The 21418-nt window shown below is 42.5% G+C and overlaps 1 pseudogene; it reads left to right on the forward strand.

Moving 5' to 3' along the window:
- The first annotated feature begins 419 nt into the window (after window positions 1–419).
- Window positions 420–614, forward strand: LOC123955834 (annotated as a pseudogene).
- The last annotated feature ends 20804 nt before the right edge of the window (window positions 615–21418 follow it).

A 21418-nucleotide genomic window follows, 5' to 3' on the forward strand; every position in this document is an offset into this window, starting at 1 on the left:
GGTGGCCAAAAAGACAGGGCTCCTTCTCTCCTCGGCTCCCAATCAAGGGTTATAGCATTCCACTGGGAGAAGGTTCTCAGCATTTGTCATCTCCTCGGACTCCAAGTTGAAGAGGCTACATTCCCGGTGAGTGTGCCTGAGAAGCTGGGGCTACCTTCCTTCACTCAGTCAATCCCCAAAGAATTGATGTTCTACCACAGGTGGGCAAGCTAAACACACTGGAGCCCTGATTGCTTCCCCCCACCTTCGTAATAAAGAGATTCTCCATCAGCAGGGCAAAGCCAAGAAAACCAAGGATACCCCCAGCCAGCCTACAGAGCTCAGATATTTTGTCTCTAGAGAGAAGCAACCAATGAGAAGAGAGTTCCAAAGTTCCAAAGTTCTCCAAAGGAACCGACTTGATTTGAAACACAATGTGGAGCTTTGCACAGTGGCAGCATCGTAGCCAATGAGGTTTATCCGAGGCGCGATTATTGCTTATTGAAACACACTGTGGGGAGTTCAAAGCTAAAGGTGGTGTCAAAAACAATAGCTCCTCTTAATTAAGAGCGACAGGCTAAACCACGGGCCAGTTAGCTTATCAGAGCTAGCATGAAATATACTTTTCTTCAAGATCTTGGGCTGGGTTGTAGAGATTAGGGTAGGCAGAATAACAGTGACTTCTTCCTTTCCAATCCTAAATTCCCAAAACAAGAAGATCTGACTATGTGTTCTCTGCCTTGGTCAGAACAGAGCCCAAATCTCTGGAGGACAGGACGATCTACAGTGACGCAGAGGGCACTCTCTCAAACAAAATCAGACATGAAAGCGACAGTGCGTGAACAAGTCCAACAAATGCTCTGATCTGAGTCGAAGTGATGGGGTTAAGAAAGGGACAACCCCCAGAGGGATGTCTTTGAGCATCGAGAAGTTGAACTGCAAGAAATAGTAAATGGTTGGATACATTCAGTTGTTTTCTGAATTGTGAGCCATGCGCTGGCCTGTACGCATATCATGACAGCCACTTCTGGTTTGAATCGCACTTGTATGGCAAAGACTGCGGTGGCGGCAGGGGGCCGGGGGGGGGGGGGGTGGACTTTTAGCGTTGGCTAATTTGCTTGAAGACCCTTTCATTTTCTTTGGGAAACCAATGAAGGATTTTAATGTTTCAGCTATGGGACTTTGATAGTTCCGTGAATCTCAACCCAAACGCATTTCATGAGAACGCTAAAATTTCAGGACCAGTGGAATAGAAGAAGTTATTGAAAATTGGATTTATTTATTTATTTTTTTACTAAGTATTGTCCATTTCCAGGTTTTGCTAAGTGAATTTGCTTCCTTCCCTTCCTTTCTCCCTTCCCCCCTCCCCTCCTCCCTCCTTTTGTCCCTTCCTTCCTCCCTCCCTCTTTTCCCTTCTTCCTTCTTTCCCTTACTTCCTATCCTCTTTGCTTCCTTCCTCCACAAATATTTCCCCCAAATTTGGCAAGGAAAAACAGAATTATGTTTTTCGGCCTGTCCTGTCTAGCAGCTTTGCTGTCCTGTGATGAAATCCCAGGTCTTCAAAGCCTATCTTGCCTTCGGGTTTGTTAGAGAATTTTGGAGTTGTTCTCTTGAGATCTTTGTCTGATGGGACCATGGTTCACTGGGGTCTGAAGTGTCTTAGGGATCCCCTCTGCTCAAAGAATTTCAGCAGGATCCCAGCTCTTTGACTGTGTCTCTGGGTTTCAGGGTGTCGGGAGAAGTGATGCTCTAGCTCTCTTGAAATCCTTGAGTCAACTGCCCAGAAATCCTTGAGCCTCAGAGAAGAAAGTGATGGTGATGTGTGCAGGACATGAGACTGGGGATTATTCCCTGAATAACAGCAGAACGAAGGAGGAGAGTTATCTCTACTCGGGGCTAGCAAGAAGACTTGAGAGGATATCTGGGTTGAGAACATGTTATCTCCAGGAACTTTCTTGCCTCTCTTTATGGGCAGGCAAAAGAATATTTCTTTCTGGGATTGAGGTTAATGAGAATTATAAAAGAGTCCTTTGTGGGGAGAAATGCTCCATGGATTAGAGGAAAAGAGCAATCAGCATAGAAAACTGAATTAATTTTGGCGAATCATTTTGAAGACAAATATTTTTAAATGGCAGAAAGACAGTGACAGAGAGCAACATAGAAACTATTCTAGTACAACAAAGGGCTGTGAATTGAGCTGTGAAGATTTTATTTTAATTAATATAAAATTGGATACATTTTAGAATGTAATCCTTCCTATAAGATTAGGCATTTGGGTTCATATTCTGTATTGAATATATAAACCCAGTCTTAATTTGGCGGTACAGACAGGGGTTACTGAGACCATACCCAAAATCTGAGCAACTGTACCCAAATGGCAATGGAATTTATTTAAAAATGCTGAAGGTTTGTAATTCTATAATGTTCTGCTTTTGTTCAACTGGGACAGATTTGAGGATGTTTGCTGGTATTGTTGGAAATCACTTATAATGGCATCGGGAGAGGGCGCTTACATTCTCTTGTGAGCGTGGCGGCTAGAAGGTGCTGGGTCAGCAGGCTGCCCCTGCCCCTGGTCTGCGGCTGCACCTGTGAGCCCTTGCTCTGGAGGGATGCCCTAAGGCAGGGTTTCCAAACTTGACTGCATGTTAGAATCACCTGGGGACCTTTTAAAGCTACAACGCCTGGGGTCCACTCTACACCAATTAAATAGTATCTTTGGGGTTGGGGACTGGGCGTAGCTATTTTCTCAACCTCTCCAGGTAATTGCAATTTGCAGAAAAAGCCAAGGACCTTTGCCCTTGGGAGACACAGAACAGCAAATGAAATTGCCTGTGGCACTGTCTGTGAAAAAAGAGCAGAGATGAGGCCAGTGGGAAAGGGGCCAGGAAAAAAAATCAATACAGGAGAGGAGCACATTGTAGGTTTCAGACGGAGGAGCCAGAGAATGCTCATATTTTGTTCAAATGGGAAAAAGAGCTAGAGCATCACTTCTCCCAACACCCTGAAACCCAGAGACACAGCCAAAGAGCTGGGATCCTGTTGAAATTCTTTGAGCAGAGGGGATCCCTAAGACACTTCAGACCCCAGTGAACCATGGTCCCATCAGACAAAGATCTCAAGAGAACAACTCCAAAATTCTCTAACAAACCCGAAGGCAAGATAGGCTTTGAAGACTTGGGATTTCTTCACAGGTTAGCAATGCTGCCAGACAGGACAGACCGTGTTCTTTCTGTAGGAGGCGATGCGGAGGGTGGCGGAACCAACTCCAGCAAGCAAAACTTTCTGGACTGGAACACGCATCAGGGGCGGCAGTCTCCAAAAGGCATTTGTGAATTCAGCATGACATTCCAGTTAAGGTTGCCAGATAAGTCACAAGATATCCAGATAAATTCGGAGTTCACATAAACAATGACAAACTTCTTAGGATTGCATCCGGCATGCTTATACTAAAAATTAGTCTGTTGGGTTTACCTGAAATTCAAACTTAACTGAATGTCCTCTACCTTTATGTGTTAAATCTGTAACTCTCATTCCCAGTGACTTTCTAATAATGTGTTTTAAAATGCTAGCCTGGAAAGTGGGAAATGGCTGAGAACTGGAACCCCCTGGACATTGACGAACGGAGCCCCTGAAAGAGCTCTACAGTGGTGGTCTGATGGGAAAGACACATGTCTGCTAGGCACAGCCATGGGTTTTCACTACAAGCCCAAGGTTCAAAAATGGTTTCCAAAAAAGATGCTCGTGTCCCATAAGAAGACTCATGAAAGGAAGCTACTCTGGAGTGTGTCGTCCTAGGAGTTTCCTGGTTAGTAGTCAGTACACAGGACATCTGCCAATAGGCTGCAGGCTCTGGTCACAGGAGAGGGCCTAAAAGACAAGATCCAACTAGAGACCCAGGACTAGCAGTGCAGGGGGATCCTATACTGGAACCTGAAAGTAAAATTAGGACAGAAACTTTGGTACTGGAAGACTAGGACACCAGGTCAAACTAGCAGTAAGGACAATTGTATACATACCTATCTATTATCTGTCCACTCTCATCTACCTATCATCTGTCTATCATCTATCTATCCATCCATCTCTCTATCATCTATCATCCATCCATCTCTCTATCATCTATCATCCATCCATCTATCATCTATCTATCCCTCTATCATCTATTGATCTATCTATCTATCATCTATCTATCATCTATCTATCTATCTATCTATCTATCTATCTATCTATCTATCATCATCTATCATCTCTTTAAAACATCACCTTAGGAATTGGCCTAATGCTTTCTGCCTCCAAACAGAACTGATTCTGAGCACAAAGCACATTGCTGAGCCTGCTGGTGAGGATGGCCTGGCTCCAGCCATGGAGGAGAGAACAATTACAGAGACGTGGGAGGAAGACCCACAGCCTAAGCTCTCAGTGTCTCTACAGAGTTTGTGGGCATTCTTGCAAAGCAGCCTGGGTAAATGTCACGGTTCTTATTTGGCAGTTTATATAGTGGCAAACCAGTGTTTTGTTTCTCTGGGCCAAGCCCTGAAAGTGCAAAAATGCCTGGTGATAGAAAGTGTCTGAAATCCTTGACTGTTAAGTCTTGTTCTAACAGTGATTGGTGAGCCATGGGGCAAAGCTGATGTCTGTACAGGACAGTACATGGCTGATTTCACTTAAAGGAGCCAGAAGGTGGGGCGCCTGGGTGGCTCAGTGGGTTAAAGCCTCTGCCTTCAGCTCAGGTCATGATCTCAGGGTCCTGGGATCGAGCCCCGCATCGGGCTTTCTGCTCAGCAGGGAGACTGCTTCCTCCTCTGTCTCTCTGCCTGCTTCTCTGCCTACTTGTGATCTCTGACTGTCAGATAAATAAATAAAATCTTAAAAAAAAAAAAAGAAAGAAAAGAAGCCAGAAGGTATACTCACACATCCAACCAGGAATTATTTTATTTAGGAATGGCATTCTTCTGAGGACCCAAATCCATATGTAATTTATAATAGTTTAATATGTAAGAGTTCTAGTAGCCCAGGGATTCTATGTTTGCCACATCGAAGGCAGATTCTTGTCATTGACCAAACCGGTAATGTGCTAGGGGTGTGACTCTCAGAAAGGGTGGAAAGTGGATGCTAATAACAGCATATGGTCTTTTTTACTTCCATCTGCAGAATTTAAGCAACACCTTCCTTCTTGATGCTATGAAATGGGGGCAGAACGGAGGGTCCATGATTTGTTAAGTTCTATGGAAAATAAAGCAGGGCCATGATCACTTAGGAATCAACCCAGGGGTCTCTAAAATCTCTATATCAATGATGGCTTTCAAGATATATCTGCTTTGCTCTCTTAAAAGGTCATTCAAATACAAACGATCCCTTTGAAGGGTCCAATAAATTAATGACTTGATGTAAAAGACAAAGCGATCGATGTCCTGACTATAGTTTCTACTCAATAAAATGGTCTTGTCGAGGGTATCCAGACTCCATGTAGGTTTCTCTTTGTAATGGGAAAGAATAACATTGATCATATTAGCCCTCATCAGCAACTTCTGATACCTTTGGCCTCTAATTAGGTAGTTACACAGATCCACTCGAGATATGGTCTAGAAATGGATTGATTTGTCCTAACACAGTTCCTATCTCTTCTGTTCTTTTCATAATTAATATGCATTAACTGATTGATGGTTTGGGAAGTTGCTTGCTGGGTACATCACCACTTCCTTCAGCATGAGCTAGTGGAAGTGTTGGGCAGCATGAAGCTGATGAAAGGGTTTCTTAGAATCAGGGCAAAGATGACCTTAGAATTACAAGAGAACCCTTGCATTGACTTATTCTTTCCCTCACCTTTAAAGGATACACCTAAAGACAAATTCACAGATTATTTGTACTCCTTTTATATTTCAAGTGGCAAAAAGCAAATGCTGGCAACATCAGAAACCACCTTGTTAGTTTACTGTGAGTATTCATCATTGTACAAACCGATTTAATAGGGGACCAAGTTGCCAAATTGTCTGATCTCCAGATTTTCACAGCATTTCCCATCTGTTCACACAATAGCCAGAAGATGTTTGCTTTCCTAGACACAGAATAATGCTTTTAAAACTGCCTGAAGGAATCTACTCATCCAAGCTGTTTTAATAAGATTAAGTGGATGAAATATTCATCTCCCAGGATATATGCCCATATGCTATCATATCATTAGTCACAAAAATGGACATTTAATTATTGCAGTCTCTAAAGTCCATCTCTGTGGTTAGAATATGCCGGACTCCGTGAAACAGGCTGCCTTATTTACCCATGACAGCATTTTTTCTTTTTTAACCTAGTCGTTGGTTCACAATCCTCTCAGAAGCTTCTTGGGTATAATCTGAAATGGGTTTCCTTTATTCAGGGGGGGCGGAAACCGAAGGAAGAGGCAGGCCACTCCAAGTTGGTAGGTGGTAGTTTTAATAAGCAATGGGAACTTACATACAAGGCTTTTCTTGAGTGGCAGCAAAGACAAATGGATCCCCACATCTACCCACCAAACCTCAAAAGTTTGTTTAGAGAAAGAGGCCTTAACCCTTAGTCAAGCAGACCATGCAGCTGTTCTCAACAGCATAACATCGTCTCAAGGCTGTGTCCTTGGAGCAGTCTCTGGGAGCAAGAACGGCAAGTGGAACCCACACTCCAAGGACAGGGGAGGGGCTGGGACTGAGTGTCCCAGTCCAGCTCATGGGTCAACCAGCAGTTACGTCTTTTCAACGACCTTCCCCAATCCTCGTTCCCAGGGCTTTCTCCACATCATGCTGTGGCCACTCCTTTTTGGCCTCCGTTACAAAATGGCCCCTCCATTTTGTAAACGGTTATTCCTTGTTGTCAACCGTCTCATATTTGGAAGCACGTGGCCCCCCAGCATTCTAAACAATCAGTGACTTTACTCATCGATCACGTGTTCTTAAACACTCTTACTGCACAAAGAAATTCTCTTCTCTCTTCAACAAGAGCCTGAGAAGAGGTTGTCACTTAAATATCTGCAAGAAAAATAAACCATAAACTGTTGATTGGAATCCCACTTACCGCTATTTCTAAATTCGAATGTTCTAGCCCTGCTACATGTTGGCCAATGTGAAGAAATCACATTCTGTGTGGGGGCAAGAAGGCCAGATGGTGATTTTTCTCTCATGTTTTCCTATTGAAAATCATCCTTTCAATTTGGCACTTCATGGAGAGAGAATAGGTGAGAGTATCATTAAGCTTACCTTTCCCAGGGCAGAATTGTTTGTGGCTCCTGTTTGCAGTATTTACAAGTGAGCATTCATGTAAAATAGCACATATGTCTTTCTACCACACTTGCTTTTCAACCCGCATTTAGATATGTGTCAGTATTTCTACTCATATGCATGAGTCAAAGGACACCTATTTAAATACTGAAATTCTTTCTAAGGGGTCTAATTATGGGTGAGTTTGATCTCACTGGGCATATTTGCTTTGTTTGGCAGTTTAAAATTTTTGAATCAAGAATATGCTTTACTTGTGTAATAAATTTTAACATGTTAAGAAAAACCCTTTGTAAACTGAAAGCGGGATTTCTATGGGAGCATAAATGGCGTCTGCCTATCTCAATTACAAAAGCCATGGGAATCCCTACACAGCCTTACGACTGTCTCTCCCATGGTGTGTACAGCAGTAATGCACCCCTGTGTTCATTTACGGGGTGTCACTGCGGCCCCGAAGGGTCCTGGCAAGCACTAAGGAGTGCTCTTGGGGTCAGATGGGACAATTGCAACCTTCCACTTTGATTTCCTGAGAAAACAGTGGTGGGCAGGAATGTCCTATTAAAAAAAGGGAATAGAAAGAGACTAATGTTTGGGAAGTGTCTTTTATGGCTTAGATATTCGATGTGTGTGTTGTCTCATTTCTTTTCCTCAAAATTGAGGATCATTCCTCTTTTGCTGATACAGACACTGACCCAGGGTCGCTCACAATGAGTCACTAACCTTCAGCAGACTTGGGGCTTGAACCTGACTCTTTCCACTCTACCCCACTGCATTATTTCCCAGTTTCTAGAGAAAATAAGGCAGACTGATGGGACACAGACAGCCTGTCAGTCACCTGTAACCACTGTTTTTCTAGGGCTTTCCTAATGTGATATCTCTTGACTAGGAGAAGTAAAGGGCCCCAAATGCCTTATAAGGCCATGCCTTCACTACCCTTTTAAAGTTGCAAACCCACCCGATTAATAAAATCCTTTGGACACTTTATAAAATACTATGCATATAATATTAAGGGCCAGCATATACCATTATGTATGTTAACTAGCTCATTAACAGTAAAAAATAACCACTTGAGGCAAGTCAAAAAGCCTTGGCATGAAACTATGGATAATGGATCCTTTAATTCTCCTTTCCTGACACTGATTGACCATAAGTATGGTCAATGGATGGATAAGCATGGGATGAATCTTCGATCCACTTTCCAATCGACCAACTTGTTTTGAACTGATGCACACTGATGCAAACCTTGACTTGGAATGAGCCCCCCCAACCCCACGCAGCCTGGTCCACCGCCCCGTGCAGCAGCTGGGGCAGGTCGTCCCCATGGAGCCCAGCTAGTGATGGAGATGGTGGTACATCATGGGAACTGGCTGCACGAGTGGAAATCCTTCCTTTTAGTGTCCCGCAACCTAATTCTGACAACCACCACTCAGCGTGGACAGAAGGCAGCTCTGCAGATGTTTGAGGATAGGTATTGGATTTTCCTCTACTATCGTCTGTCCTCCAGGTTAAACTGGGGGCTTCTTTAAACCTACCTATGCCAATTGCTATCAAGTGCTTACAATAGGCTCAGCTTGTTTTAGCTCTTCTCGATCTCACACCAACCTTCTCCATCCTGGCTACTCTCTTTCAGTCCTATCATGATGTTCTTCAAGATTTTTTTTTTTTTTGAGAGAGAGTGGGAGAGCAGGGGAAAGGCAGAGAGAGAGAGGGAGCAAATCAAAAGCAGACCCCAGGTGAGCAGGGAGCCTGATGCAGGGCTAGATCTGATGACCCTGAAACCACGAGCTGAGCCAAAACTAAACGCTCTGCCAACTGAGCCACCCACGTGCCCTGATCTTATTCTAATTTAGTCAGTCTCTTAATGCATGCTGCCCAATCTAACGTTGACCAAGAAAAAGATGTTAATCTCACCTGATTCCCCTTCAATCCTACCTATAGACAGCACTTTGGTGTGTGTGCTTTGATGACTTTATGTATATGGAAATCTCTCGGTTTCTATCTCTGTCTCTGTCTCTCCCTTTACTACTTAAAGTTCTCTCAACAGGCACAATGTAAACCTTCTAGTTGGTTCCAGTTCTTGTTTTAAGTTTTTTGATAAGATATTATAGTTTGCTGCCATGGGTCCTATCCTTTTCCTGCCAAATGTTAAAAGTATACTCATTTTGGGGGGGGGGGGGAGCTGGGTGGCTCAGTGGGTTAAAGCCCCTGCCTTCGGCTCAGGTCATGATCCCAGGGTCCTGGGATCGAGCCCCGCATCAGGATCTCTGCTCAGTGGGGAGCCTGCTTCCTCCTCTCTCTCTTCTGCCTGCCTCTCTGCCTACTTGTGATCTCTGTCAAATAAACAAATAAATATTTTTTAAAAAGTATACTTATTTTTTTATTTTGATTTATGTATATATTTATTTACTCAAGATTCCCAAGAATTCCAAAATTTCTATGACATTTGAAAGAGTTAAATTTGTTCTCAGATTATTTACAGGGGATCTCTTGTTTAGTAGGAGACTTCAAGGTGATCTCTACCTTCAAACCAAAATGCCTTTCTAAATATATATACTGACTAAATTTCTCTATGTCAAACTGTTCCTGTTTTTAAAATCTCATTCAGAATGAACTATACTTATTTCTAAGTAAGCACAGTATCTAAACAATACTTAAAAATTACCTCCTTGCTTCCAGCTTCCATCTGAAGTGGAAAGTTTCAATGCTCTTGGTCTCTAGCTGAGCCTATGCGTGGGATTTCTGATCATGGATCATTGTGTCCTTTTATGATCTTTCCCGGGCATCAGAGGCAAAGTGGTAATTCAAAATTGAAATCTATTCTCCTCCTTTTGGACTTAAACCCAGGCAATAAACACTAACCAAGGGAGTCCTGTTTGACAAGCAAAGGAATTCAGCTCTTCCTAAATAGAGTAGTAGGGAGAAACATTCACTCGAGTGACAGTTACAAACTTTTTTTTCTCTCAAATCCACAAAAGAATTTTGAAAATTTATATGACTGTACCCCAATGTTTTTATGTTGATAATTTTTTTCAATATACGTTTATTCAAAATGATTGATAATTTCTGGTGCACTGTCATTGTTATGTTGCCCACAAACAATTCCAGCCTTAGAGACTGGATCCTTTCCATCTTCTATTTACAAGAGATATACGAAGTTTCCTTTCGCAGAAATGTTACATCACTCCATTTATTCTGGACTTGCATTTCCATTCCACTTCCTGCAGAGAATTTTATCCTGATGTAATGTTTTCTCTACTTGGAATTTTTTTTTTTTTGATCACTCTACCATATGTCTCTATAAGAAAAATATTTATAGAAATTGAAATTAAATTCTTTTCCTAAATTTGACCTTACCATGATATCCTATCTAAATAATTTTTGGGGGGGAAAAAAAAACCTTTCATCTGGATTGAGTTACCTCGACAATGATTATTTCTGCACCATTAATCAAAATAAAATAACTAATTAAACATTTTGATGAGTGACTTTGAAACACAAAAGGTAAAGTTTTTGAGAAAACTTATCTCTTAACAAAACAAATAAGATTTGTTTTACCACTTAGCCTATGAATCTACAAATAAATATTACTCATTACTAAAATAAAAATAGGGCTGGATATCACTTTAATTTGTATTTTCATTCTCTAAATATAAACACCAAAAACCATGTTCCCATATAAATACGTAATGAAAGTGGAAGGAATTGTGTTATATAAATGGCAGTGGATTGTTTTTAATGTTAGCTATTTTCTTTTTATTTTAATTCCAGTGTAGTTAACATACAGTGTTGTATTAGTCTCAAGTGTACAATACAGCAACTCAACACTTCCATACTTTACTCAGTGCTCGTCCCTGTACGTTCTTAATCCCCTTTACCTCTTCCACCATCTCCCCCTCACTTCCCCGCTGGCGACCATCGGTTGTTCTCTGTAGTTAAGAGTCTGGCTGTTGGTGTTTTGTTTGTTTGTTTGTTTTCGGTTTCTCTCTCTCTTTCTTTTTCCTTTGCTCATTAGTTTTTTTTCTTCAATTCCGTGTACAAGTGAAATTATATGGTACTTCTATTTCTTTCAGTATTATCTTCCTAGAGCTATCCATACTATTGCAAATGGCAAGATTTCATTTTTTTATGGCTGAATAATATGCCATATTTATGTGTGTGTGTGTGTGTATACACACCACATCTTCTTTACTCATTAGTCGATGGACACTTGGGTTGCTTCCATAATTTGGCTAGTGAGGTGAACATAGAAGTACATATATCCTTTCAAATGAATGTTTTCATATTATTTGGGTCATTGCTCAGTAGTGTGATTACTGGGTCATAGGGTAGGTCTATTTTTAATTTTTTAGTTTTCTAATTTTTTAATTTTTAAAAAGTTCTTGGAGGAAACTCTGTACTTTCTTCCACAGTGATTACACCAGTTTGCTTTCCCACCAAAAATGCATGAGGCCTCTTTTTTCTCCACATCCTCACCAACACTTGGTGTTTCTTGTGCTTTTTATTTTAGCTATTCTGACAGGTGTCAGGTGCTATCTCATTGTAGTTTTGATTTCCATTTCCCGGATGATGAGTGATGATGATCATCTTTTCATGTGTCTGTTGACCATGTGGATGTCTTCCTTGGAGAAATGTCTGTTCCTGTCTTCTGCCCATTTTTTATTGGGTTAGTTGCTTTTTTGGTGTTGAATTTATAAGTCCTTTATGTATTTTGGATACCAACGCTTTACCAGACATGTCATTTGCAAATATGTCCTCCCATTCAGTAGGCTGTCTTTTGGGTTTTGGTTTTGGTTTTGGTTTTTTTTTTTTTTTTTTTTTTTTGGTTGTTTCCTTTGCTGTGCAGGAGTTTTTATTTTGATGTAATCCCAACAATAAATGTTTGCTTTTGTTTCCTTTGTCTCAGGAGACATATCTAGAAAAGTATTATGGTCAGTGTCAGAGAAATTAACTACCAGTGCTCCCTTTTAGGATTTTTATGGTTTCAGGTTTCATATCCTTCATCCATTTTGAGTTTACTTTTGTATATGGTGTAGGAAAGTGATCTTCTTTCACTCTTTTGCATGTAGCTGTCCAGTATTCCCAGTACCCTTTGTTGAAGAAATTGTCTTTTTCCCAATGAATATTCTTTCCTCTTTTGTCAAAGATTAATTGACTATAACATCATGGGTTTATTTCTGGGCTTTCTGTTCCGTTCTGTTGATTTGTGTGTCTGTTTTTGTGCCAGTACCATACTGTTTGGATTACTATAGCTTTGTAATAGAGCTTGAAATCTTGAACTGTGACACGTCCAGCTTCGTTTTTCTTTTTCACGATTGCTTTCTGAAGATTGCCTCTGTGGTTCCTTACAGATTTTAGGATTGTTTGTTCTAGTTCTGTGAAAAACGTTGTTGGTTTTTTGATAGGGCTTGTGTTAAATCTGTAGACTGTTTTGGGTAGTATGTATACGTCAACATTATTTGTTCTTCCTATTGTGAACATGGAAAGTCTTTCCCTTTGTCTGTGCCATCTTCAATTTCTTTCATCAGTGTTTTATAGTTTTGTGAATACAGGTCTTTCATCTCCTTGGTTAAGTTTAGTCCCAGATATTTTTGTTATTTTTAGCACAGTTGACAATGAGATTATTGTCTTCATTTCTCTTTCTGCTGGTTCATTATTAGTGTATAGAAAGGCAATGGATCTCTGCACATTGACGTTATATCCTCTGACCTTACTGAATTAATTGATCAGTTCTAGCAGTTTTTTGGTGGACTCTTTATGGTTTTCTACATATAGTATCAGGTCATCTAAAAAGTGAAAGTTTGTAAAAACTGGGTGGCTCAGTTGGTTAAGTGTCTCCCTTTAGCTCAGGTCATAATCCTGGAGTCCTGGGATTGAGCCCCACATCGGGCTTCCTGCCCAGTGGGGAGTCTGCTTCTCCCTCTGCTTCTGTGCTCTCTCGCTCTCAAATAAATAAATAGATAAAAAAAACAGAAACAACCAGCTGTCGTTATACCTTAAAGAACTGGAGAATCCGCAACAAATTAAGCCAACTCCACACACAAGAAGGGAAATGATCAAAATTTGAGCAGAGATCAATGAGATAGAAACTAGAGATACAGTAGAATGCATCAACAAAACTAAAAGCTGGTTTTTTGAGAGAATCAATAAGATCGATAGACCATTGGTCAAAGTAATCCAAAAGAAAAGAGATAGGACCCAAATTATAAAATTATTAATGAAAAGGGAGAGATCATGACTAACTCCAAGGATATAGAAACAATCATCAAAAATTATTATCAACAGCTATATGCCAATAAGTTAAGCAACCTAGATGAAATGGATACATTCCTAGAAACCTAAAACTTCCGGGGTGCCTGGGTGGCTCAGCGGGTTAGGCCTCTGCCTTCAGCTCAGGTCATGATCTCAGGATCCTGGGATCGAGCCCCGCATCAGGCTCTCTGCTCAGCAGTGAGCCTGCTTTCCTCTCTCTCTCTCTCTACCTGCCTCTGCCTCTCTGCCTACTTGTGATCTCTCTCTGTCAAATAAATAAAAATCTTAAAAAAAAAAAGAAAGAAAGAAACCTAAAACTTCCAAAACTGAATCAGGAAGAAATTGACAACCTGAATGGACCAATATTTAGTAACAAGATTGAAGCAGTGATCAAAACCCTCCCAAAAAGCAAGAGCCCGGGAGCTGATGGAGTCCCTGGGGGAATTCTACCAAACTTTCAAAGTAGACACAACACCTATTCTCCTGAAGCTGTTTCAAAAAATTGAAGCAGAAGGAAAACTTCCAGACTCTTTTTATGAAGCCAGCATTACCCTGATCCCCAAACCAGGCAAAGACACCACCAAAACGGAGAATTTCAGACCAAAATCCCTGATGAATATGGATGCTAAGATTCTCAACAAGATTGTAGCTAATAGGATCCAACAGCACATTAAAAAGATTCTCCACCATGACCAGGTGGGATTTATCCATGGGATGCAGGGGTGGTTCGACATTCAGAATTCAATCAGTGTGATAGAACAAATCAGTAAGAGAAGAGAGAAGAACCACATGGTCCTCTCAATTGATGCAGAAAAAGCATTTGACAAAATCCAGCATCCGTTCCTGATTAAAACCCTTCAAAGTATAGGAATAGAGGGAACATCCCTAAACTTCATAAAATCCATCTATGAAAACCCCACAGCAAATATAATCCTCAATGGGGAAAAGCGGACAGCCTTCCCGTTGAGATCAGGAACACGACAAGGATGCCCACTCTCACCACTCTTGTTCAACATAGTGTTAGAAGTCCTCACAACAGCAATCAGACAACACAGAAAAATAAAATGTATCCAAATTGGCAATGAAGAAGTCAAACTCTCTCTCTTCACAGATGACACGATTCTTTATAAGGAAAACCCCAAAGACTCCACCCCAAACTACTAGAACTCATACAGCAATTCAGCAATGTGGCAGGATACAAAGTCAATGTACAGAAATCAGTTGCTTTCTTATACACTAACAATGGAAACACAGAAATTAGAGAATCGATTCTATTTACTATAGCACCAAGAACCATAGGATACCTGGGAATAAACCTAACCAAAGAGGTAAAGGATCTGTACTCGAGGAACTACAGAACACTCATGAAAGTAACTGAAGAAGACACAAAAAGATGGAAGACCGTTCCATGCTCATGGATCGGAAGAATAAACAAATCTTTTAAAAAAGAAAATAAATAAAATAAAAATAGTGAAAGTTTTGCTTCTTCCTTACTAAGTTGAATGCCTTTTATTCCTTTTCCTTATCTGATTGCTCTGGCTAAGGTTCTCAGTACTATCTTGAATAAAAGTTGTGAGAGTGGACATCCTTGTCTTGTCCCTACCTTTAGGGGGCAAAGTTCTCAGTGTTTCACAACAGAGTATGAGATTAGCTATGAGTTTTTCATACATGGCCTTTGTTATGTTGAGGTACGTTCCCTCTAAACGTACTTTGTTGAGGGTTTTTATCATGAACGATAGTTGTACTTTGTCATATGCTTTTCTGCATCTATTAAAATGATCATATGGTTTTTCTCTTTTCTCTTATTGATGTGGTATATCATGTTGATTGATTTGCAAATACTGAACCACCCTTACCCTTCTTGGAACAAATCCCACTTGATTGTAATGAATGATACTTGAAATGCATTTTTGGATTTGGCTTGCTAAGATTTTCTTAAGGATTTTTGCTTTTTGTTCATCAGAGATATTGACCTGTAGTTCTCTTTTTTTTTAAGAGTCTTAATCTAGTTTTTGTTATTAGGGTGATGCTGTCCTCATAGATGAGAAAACTTTTTTAAAGATTAAAAATAGTCTTCCAAGATCCTGCGCAGCGTTGACATTCCAGACTCTCTGTTCTTTAATAGTGTTTCTCAAACCACTTCCATCAGAATCACGTAGTTGGGGGCGGGGGGAAGAATCACAGGGTAAAATACTTGTAAAAATGCACTTTCCTGGGTCTCCCTCAAATCTGAGTAAGAATCTTTGGGAAGGCACCAGAAACCCGCAGGTAAATGAATTCCTACAGGAGTTGTATATATCCAGTATGAGGCTGAAGACTCTCCTTTGTACACTTTGCCTAAATGGGACCACATATGCAATTCCTCCTTGGCTCCGACTCTGGCCGAACAAGTCGGGCTCCCGCTCCTTCTCCCCACTAGTGTTCTTCAGCAAGCCCTTGCCACTGTCCCGAGCTATGACCAATGATGTAGGCATCTCACACAGAAAGCGTGCCAGCACCACTCAAGTCACATTTTTAAAATGAGCCAATATGGCTAAGCCCATCATGGTTTATACTGGAAAGGCTGAAAATAGCAACAACCAACAAATATTTTGCCCTTCATGTGGCTTCTTGCAGCGCTGCAGCTGTTGCCTCATCTAGTAAAAGTGCCAGGCCTAAGGGTAAACAGACACTTAATTAGGTTAGGGTGAGTTCCAGAAACTTTCAAGCAGGCAGACCAGTAATGGCCACCATGCTCTCTCACTGATACTCGGTGTGTGCTAAGAAATAATTATCCCACAGCTGGGAGCACTGTGGTTTCTCTCCCTCCTGCCCTCCCTCTTTGAACGGTGTTGTTTCCATTCTCTGACCTGATGGGGTGTTTAGTCACCAGGAATGCGATGGCGCCATTTCCCGTCAACGGTGCACTAGAGTAGATGTGCCTCGAAGCACCTGGAATCCAGTGCTGCCTTCTAGATTACAGCCTCAGCACAAGACAAGTTTCAACAACCCATGGTCTCCCCAGCAGGGGCCATAGTAACAGAAGAACACAGTGCCTCCCCGGCCTGGCTGGGAAATGACAACCAACGTGTCCCAACCAAAAAGAGGTGCAGTGTTCCAAGGAAAAAGTCATGCTTGGTAGGTCCGACCAGGCCCAGGGGAGCTATTGTGGACATTTTCAATATGTTTCACTCTATATTTTATGGTTATTGTTGTTCAAAATGACAGCCATCTGCTACCCATGGGCAAGAATCCCAGATGGTCGAGCTGGAGTTGGGGAAGCATCTTTTGCCTCCTGAGAGTGGCCAACGGGGAAGCCGCTTCCATCTGTGACCTCAGCCAGGCCGACGGAAGGCCCGTTCCTATAAGGGCCAGCGGAAGCGACATCATAAACGCATGGGAACGTGCACGCGCTCATGCACTCTAGACGCCATTCATTCTGATAGGTCCCTTGCCTTGTGCTCTTTCCTGTCTTGTTTTGAGTGTTTATATTTTGTTTAAACTATGCTGTTATGACAGCTTTGTGGTGTGTCAGCTGGGCGAGGGTAAACCACGTTCCTCAAATTCCCTTCGTAGCAGGTGGGGAGGGTGAGGTGTAAGAGAGGTGCTCTCATGAGAGGTGGAGCAGAGAAGCTGCAAGCATCCTGTAGCCCACCCTCCACTTGCTCTCAGGTATTTAGTCCAACACGAATCTGGTGCTGCTGTGAAGGGGTTTTGCGGATGTCATGGAAGACTTTAATCAATGGACTTTCAGTTCAGGGAAATCATCTTGGGTGGGCCTTACTTAATCAGTTGAACTTTCTTAAGTGGGAACTTGGGCCTTCCCTGGAGAGAAAGAGATTCTTCCCTTTGGAAGACGGTTTCAGCCCATGAGTATGGGGTTTCAGCTGCTCCCCTCCCGATGACCTGCATTAACAAACTGGATTTGCTTTCCAGCCCCAACAATTGCATAAGCCAATTTCTTGTCATAGAACCATCGATCCATCCATCTGTCTGGCCAGCCATGATCTCTCTACCTATCATCCAGGTCTCCTATTGGTTCTGCCTCGGTTAAACTCTGTCTGATACAGATGTCAGCTACTTAATGTCATGAATCATGCCTCCTTTTTTTTTTTTTAAATCCACCATAGCACATAACACAGTGTTCTGAGATACATGGCACATTAAAGTGTTACTCTGGGATTTTTTATTTAGTGTATATTTAGTATATATTTAAGTATATATAAATGTAAAATATATTTATATTCAGTGTATATTTAGTAATATTTAGTAACTAAAATTTTTATTTAGTTACTATGTGATCTACTCATCAGATAAATATCTACACAATAAATCTCTGAGATTGTTTCAGTTTATCTGTGTTTATCGAACACCAGAAAAGGGAAGGGATGTGTGTGTGTGTGTGTGTGTGCTGTGTATGCACGAGCATGTTAGGACCTATTCCACATTAAAGCAGACCCCAAGGCCTTCCCAGTTCAATCCCAAACTGGGTTTTAGTGAGGGCAACAGTAATGTGGAACTGAGGTTGCTCGACCTGGTGGATTGTTTTTCACCTGGTGTTTGACTTATCAGTCACTCAATTTTCCAGACATTGTTGCATAAATTGCAAACCTATTCTTGCAGAAATATTCATTGAATTCAGTAGATCTTGGAATATTTGATCCATACAGTCTACCACATATCCCTAGTACAGCAGATACTGCGGTCTATTTGCAAGTGAAGGAATTATATCACTTATTTCAAAATACCAAGGGAGGATCTTATCTGTCAGCAATGAATTTTGAGGAATAACTTTTAGGGGAAGAAGCTGTGTTCAAGGGAGATTAAAGAAGGGAGCCTAAAGTTAAGGGGAAAGCTGGCAAAATGGCCAGGCAGTCCTCTGATCTAATCTTGGGAGTATGGGCCCCCATTCCTAGAATGGCATCCCATAGGACCCAGTGGCCTTTGAAACTCCAAGAAAATACCCAGACTGCTGTCTGTGCTTTTGGAGCTTGCCACTGGAGGGAAAGTCCGTGTCTCTTTTCCCTAGATGTGTCGAGAAAGGACTCTCTTCAATGATGGCTGACCACACACAGAGACACTGTTTCTAGACCAGCAAGATGATGTTGGCAGCAGGTTTTAGCTTCTTACGAACTAAGGTGATGTGCAGATGTAGGCTTGGGTCAACAACCACAGCGAGTCGATTCCTGCTTTTAAGATCTGGTTTGACTAACTCGTTAAACATTGTGATGTCACCGCTGGCTCCCAGTCAGAAGACACAGATCCCAGTTAACACAGTCTAATAAGCTAATTTTCTACTCTGATATGATCTTTGAAATGAGTTTCTAATGATTATTTTTACAAAGCACCTACAAATGTTCAGCCTATCACAGTGGCCCATTAGCCGAGCCATCCCAACCTGGAACCATGCTTCTGCTCGGGCTGCTACTGTTTTACTGGGGAAGACGGTACCTTCCTCTAGAAAATCAACCAGAGATCATTTTGGCAGAAAATTCTTTTGACTATGTTGAAGTGCTTCCTTCCTTCTCTCCTACCCTAAGCTAAAAATCATTAAATATCCAGATAAGACCGCCTCCTCCATCCCACGTTAATAGCTGACTCCTCAAATCCTTTCTGTCCAGACTGGAAGGAGTTAGCCCCTGCCTGCTGAGACACCTCCCTGGGTCATGACTTTGGAAGCAGAACCCTGCCTGTCCCATTGGAGGAGGGGGTTTCTAAGCTCAGAAGTCTGGCTGTGACTCTGTGGCATGGCTCTCTACAGATACGTAGAGCGGGGGAGATGCCTCGTGCTGGTATCCTGGTGTCCCCAGAGTGTAGAGAGTTCCTTCACCTGCTCACTCTTTTTTCTTGGATGCTATTGAAGAAATGGAAGGATGACTGAGCAGGTGTGCTCTGGGACTACAGGCGTGTTCACAGTTGTCCCTGGGGGAAGACAGCATGGTGGGGGAGGGCTACCTCTTTGCCCCTCAGGCCCACCACACTGACCCTTTCTGAAAACCAGCAGATGTCTATGGGTGAGATTGGTAGATTGAGTTTTGTAGACAAGAAATTTTTTTTTAATATTTTATTTATTTATTTGACACGCAGAGAGAGAGAGAGAGAGCACAAGCAGGAGGAGCGGCAGGCAGAGGGAGAAGAAGTGGGTTTCTCACTGAGCAAGGAGCCCGATGCAGGGCTTGATCGCAGGACCCTGGGATCATGACCTGAGCCAAAGGCAGACATTCAACCACTGAGCCACCCAGGTGCCCCAGCAGACAAGATTAAAAGTGCCAAGGTGCCAACATCACACTTTAGGGATTGGAGGGGGGTGGAAAGTAACTAAGTGCTTATGGAGTTTAATCTATAGCACACAAATGGGAAGCCTGGGGGCTAGACTTGACCCATAGATATGTTTTGGTTTTCCCCCACAAAGTTAGAGAACACTGTGTTTTTAAAACTATTCAGTTAGCTCTCCTGGAAGGCAGGGTAGGTTAAGCATCTGACTCTTGATTTCAGCTCAGGTCATGATCTCATGGTGGTGAGACTGATCCCTGCATCAGGCTCCAAGCTCCACATGGAGTCGGCTTGAGATTTCTCTCCCTCTCTTTCAGCGCCTCCCCTCTGCATTCTCTTCCTCTTTAAAATAAGTAAACAAATCTTTAAAAAATAGGTTTAGGGGCACCTGGATGGCACAGTTGGTTGAGCATCCGTCTCTTGGTTTCAGCTCAGGTCCGATCTCCGGGTCGTGAGATCGAGCCCCACTGTGTTTCTCTCTCCCTCTCCTTCTGCCTCTCCCCACCCCGTGCTCTCTCTCTAAAGTAAATAAAATAAATCTTAAAAAAAAAAAAAAAAACTCTAGTTGCGCATTCCCATTTCAAAGCAGATTTCAGATAACATTTGCAACTTCCAGCTTATCTCGAAGAATGAGAAAACCAGGTCACCCAGAGCCCCCTGTTACCACATGCCGCAACCCTTCAGCTGAGCCTCTGGGGGACTGGGATTCTCCAGGAGGTGCAAATCGCACTGCTCTCTCATCTCCCACCATGGAGGCCAAGGGTCCACCTCTATTTGTCGCTACACCTGCACTAGTATATGTCCCACCCGGAAGATCAGAAAGCAGTCACCTTGCGGAGGTGAGAAGCGCTTTTACGTGTTTAATATGCAAACAGAGAATATTGGAACAACACAACTTAAGGAGGTTTATGAAGCAAATTGGACCATTCTACCTGCTTATATTACCTCTCTGCCCTTCCTGGTATTTGTTTTTGGAGGACTTCTCGGGCTGTCTAGGGTAGGGCAAGTTTCTGGGCTCACAGAAAAGAGCTTCTGAATCAAGAAGGGGCTGGGGTGACCTACTGTCCCAGTTTTCCTGGATCTGAGGGATTTTCTGAGATGAGGAGTTTTCGGTGCTAAAGCCAGAGAAGTTCCTAGTGAAGTGGGACGGTTGGTCACTGCAGGGGAAGACTCCACGAAGGCGGTGAAGGGATCACTGGATAAAGCCTGCCTTCCTCATGGCTTCCCCCAGAGAAAGCCCCTGGGGAGCTTGTCCCTTTCACTTTCCTGATCCTAAAACCACCTGCTTCCCTGGCCCTGGTGCCCTGACTCATCACCGAAGAGTGTACACCTGAGGCACAGGGGGGCCGCCCTCCCGCTGCATTCCTGGAACAGACCTGGCTGTGGGCTTAGGCCTGGGGTTCTCTGGAGAAACCAACACATTGCTGGTCATTTCAGTTTGCTTCTCTCTCCAGACTCACCCCAGTCCCTACCCCAGATGGAGAAGGAAGGCCCGGGAGCCCCGTGATGGGCTCAGAAGGACAGCAAGGACACAGAACGAACGTGCTCGGCCTGTTCATCTGGTTTCCAGTTGACAAGCTGCTCTGCTTGTATTGTCTCCTGAAGCCATCTTTAAGAGAAAATGATCCGTTGTCTTTGCAGGAGAGGATCTGGAGCATTCCCTCCTTCCAGGGTCCTCTGCCGTCTGTCAGCTGGATGTCCCC

The sequence above is a fragment of the Meles meles genome, chromosome 13 (genome assembly GCF_922984935.1).
Source record: "Meles meles chromosome 13, mMelMel3.1 paternal haplotype, whole genome shotgun sequence".
In the NCBI taxonomy this organism is placed as follows: domain Eukaryota; kingdom Metazoa; phylum Chordata; class Mammalia; order Carnivora; family Mustelidae; genus Meles; species Meles meles.